The 3839-nt window shown below is 44.9% G+C and overlaps 1 protein-coding gene across 2 annotated transcripts in view; it reads right to left on the bottom strand.

The window, feature by feature from the left end:
- MICU1 (mitochondrial calcium uptake 1) overlaps positions 1 to 3483 on the bottom strand; it is a 251894-nt gene extending 248411 nt beyond the window's left edge. For both annotated transcript variants that reach the window (XM_023509529.1, XM_023509528.1), the window contains exon 1: positions 3309 to 3483. The gene's annotated coding sequence lies outside the window, so the exon portion shown is untranslated. The remainder of the gene's footprint in view (positions 1 to 3308) is intronic.
- Between the last annotated feature and the right edge of the window lie 356 nt (positions 3484 to 3839).

The following is a 3839-nucleotide window of genomic DNA, read 5'->3' as shown; positions in this document are numbered from 1 at the left end:
TTGTTGCAGTTGTCATTGTGTTCAAACCCATCAGCCTCAGTGTATGTGGTCAGCGCCCTACCTACTGATCCACGGGCCCCACCAGTAAACCCTTTTTATAAATTGGTTCCATTTGATCCAGCAATCTCAAAGGAAAAAAAGTCATTTTATCATAAAGACACATGCACTCGAATATTTATTGTGGCAAAATTCCCATAAACAAAGATGTGGAACCAACCCTAGTGGCCATCAATACACGAGTAGACTAATAAAATGTGGCATATGTATAACACGGAGTACTATTCAGTCATAAAAAAGTGGTGAACCAATACCTTCTGTAACAACCTGGATGGAACTGGAGACTATTCTTCAAAGTGAAATTTCCCACGAATGGAAAAACAAACACTACATGTACTCACTACTCACTATTAACTTGGTATACATTTGGTAGTAAAACTCAAGGGAATGAAAGCAGGTGGGAGGCAGCAGGAGGGGATGGGTAAATTCACCCTAATGAGATCAATACACACTACGCTGGTAAAGAGCACTTATACCGTTGACTCAAACTGTACAAAAGCAATTCATGTATCCAAAACATTTGTACTCTCGTAAGACTCTGAAATAAATGGTTCTCATTTTAAAAAGGATATATTAAAAACTCCACATGGAAAAAATGGTTAATGCTCAGCAAGTGCTACAGCATTGTAAAAATTGCTCAGAGGTATTACAAAGCTTAAAAGTAGCAAAATTAAGTTTTAAAAAGCTTTATCCATTATGTTAGTACTATAATTCTTAATAAGATCTGAAGAAATTAACCTGTTAAATATTTTAGTTACCATTATTTTACATAATATTGCATTACGGAAGTAATTATGAATGACTGTTTTATTCTTTTTTTTTTGAGACAGAGCCTCAAGCTGTTGCCCTGGGTAGAGTGCCACGGCATCACTGCTCACAGCAACCTCCAACTCCTGGGCTCAAGCAATTTTCCTGCCTCTGCCTCCCAAGTAGCTGGGACTACAGGCGCCCGCCACAACGCCTGGCTATTTTTTGGTTGCAGCTGTCATTGTTGTTTGGTGGGTCAGGCTGGATTCAAACCCTCCAGCTCAAGTGTGTGGCTGACACCTTACCTGCTTGAGCTACAGGGGCAGAGCCTGTTTTATTCTTAAATATAGGAAAGTCAGTCTAAGATGTACCTCTTGGGGACGGTGCCTGTCACTCAAGGAGTAGGGCACCGGCCCCATATACCAGAGGTGGCAGGTTCAAACCTGGCCTGGCCAAAAACTGCAAAAAAGAAAAAAAAAAGAGGTACCTCTTGGGAATGTGAAGCATCTATAAAGGAAGGCAGCAATAAATGTTTTTGTTATTTTGCTTTTATTAGTTTCTCTTTTTTTTTGAGACAGAGACTCACTATGTCACCCTTGGGAGGGTACCCTGGTGTCCCAGCTAACAGCAACTTCAAACTCTTGGGCTTAAGCGATTCTCTTGCTTCAGCCTTCCAAGTAGCTGGGACAACAGGCTCCCGCCACAAGGCCTGACTATTGTTTGTTGTTGTTGTCGTTCTTTAGCAGGCCTGGGCTGGGTTCAAACCCACCAGCCCTGGTGCATGTGGCGGGCACCCTAACAACTGAGCTACAGGGGCCCAGCCTTGCTTTTATTCATTTCTACCACTCTTTTCCTTTCTCCTCAAGCACAGGAAAGCCACTCTTTTACCTTCACTTTTTGTTAATATTATTTTATGTTTTATCACCTTCTGTAAGGACACATAGGTGTCAATGTCACTTTTTTTTTTTTTAGTGGCCTCTTCTGCTTGTCAACACATTTTTTTAATATATAATTAGGTAGCAAGTGTGATGTTCTTAAGAGGAAGAGATCATCAGGGACCTATGAAGGGTAGGGACAAAGAGCAGCTAATCACTTTCTCACAGACAAATGGCAGGAGGTTCTAAAAGTTTGGTTGTGGGGGAGGAGGTTGAGACAGAGCCTCAAGCTGTCTCCCTGGGTAGAGTGCCGTGGCATCATGGCTGTAACCTCCAACTCCTGGGCTCAAGCGATTCTCCTGCCTCAGCCCTCCGTCTCCCAAGTAGCTGGGACTACAGGCGCCCACCACAACGCCCGGCTATTTTTTGGTTGCAGCTGTCATTGTTTGGCGGGCCTGGGCTGGATTCGAACCAGCCAGCTCAGGCGTAGGTGGTTGGCACCTTAGCTACTTGAGCCACAGGCGCCAAGCTGAGGTTCTAAAGTTCTTGGAGTAAGCATATTCAACAAGCTCATAACATTGGTCATACCAGAAAGACAGCGAGTCAGTCATTCTAACCAACACCTTTGCCTCAAGATGCTGATGTTTTTATTAATTTGACCTAGAGTTTAATGAAACCTAAACTCGCCTATCAATTCCAAATGTTTCACTTTTCCTTTTTTTAAACTGCTGGAGCACCTCCGCTGGTGACTTAAAGGGATGCTTTAACATAAGCGAAGGTATATTAAAGAAGCCATCCAAAAATGTGTGATAGAAATTTCTATTTATAAACAACAGGGGAAAAAAAGGACTTTCCAAAGTACCACAGGGAGAATAAAATATTTAGTCCCTTAGCTACAAAGTATTTGCCTACATATTCTATTTATATTTTTATTAATAATAATACCCTCAGGATTCTTTAGGCATCTAAAAGACAAGGAAAAGAAACCATAAATCACAAGACTGCAGATACAACAGTCCGATTTAAACTCTCTTCCCAATATTCACATAGGTCAGTAACATTTGGCCCTTTCTCAAAACATCATGCGGTGGGCCAGGATGGGATGGTGAGAAGAAACACTTGAGACAAGATGATAACGAGAAAGGGCTGGAAAAGAAAAACTGAACCGTTCCAGAACCTTGCCCTTGGTATTGCTCCCCTGAGTCCATACTGATTTCCCACTTCTTTTTTCGAATAAGTGGCTAATATTTCCCCCATCAGAAATCCATCCGTAAACTCCCCCACAAACTGCAGGAAAGCCAGTCAAAGCTACCTATAGGGAGTAAACCGTCGGCGCCCAAGGTGGGAACCCAACACTGGAAGTTCACTTGGGACAGGGAGAAGGCAGCGGGGAGGTGAAGGAAAGCGGAGGATGGGGAGCAGGCAGAACTAAGGATTCCTCTCCGCACCAGGACCGAGCGCATCAGGCAGAGTTAAGGTATCCCGCCAGCCTGACAAGTCGCCGGATCCCGGGGACAGACAAACAGCTGGACTCACAGCCCAAGTCTCTAAAGCTATTTCGCCACCGCCTTCTCCTTTTCCTTCCCTAAACTGCTGTCTCCTCACAACCCTTCCGAGTCCCAGACTCACCCGTCCACGCTCGAGCTCCACCAGCTCCTCAGTCAAAGCCGCCCACTTCTAACAACCATAGAAACGAACAACCAGCAGAGTCAAGCTTCCACCTCCCCCGCCCACCCTCACGTGACCCTCCTAGCCGTGGGGCCTGTCGGGATCGTGGCGAAACGGGTGTGGGAGGGGCACTGAGAGACAAGAAGAGGGAGGAGCGGAGAAAGCAACTCGCCCCGCCCCAACTTCGGGCCCCGCCCCAGCCTCCGGCCCCGCCCCCTCACCTTTTAAGCGGGAAAGCTGAAGCGCTTCCAGAACCCTTCAGGCATTTGCTCTAGTTTTTTCCCCTCCAGTAGAGGGGAAAATATGTTAAATTTTTTATGATGCCTTTGGACACCTCCTTGGTACGCGTTTTCGTGATGGCTAGGCCAAAGAAAGTCAGTGAAAAGAAAACTGGACTACAGTGAGTTGGAAATTCTTTCTTTGCAGCTGTGTGCAGGTTTAAACTTCGGGTGAAATTTTCCTGTTTCATAACTTTCAACCTTTTTTGGATTT

The sequence above is a fragment of the Otolemur garnettii genome, unplaced genomic scaffold (assembly GCF_000181295.1).
Source record: "Otolemur garnettii isolate 467f Iridium unplaced genomic scaffold, OtoGar3 scaffold00008, whole genome shotgun sequence".
In the NCBI taxonomy this organism is placed as follows: Eukaryota; Metazoa; Chordata; class Mammalia; order Primates; family Galagidae; genus Otolemur; species Otolemur garnettii.
This window is presented reverse-complemented; position numbering and strand designations above follow the sequence as displayed.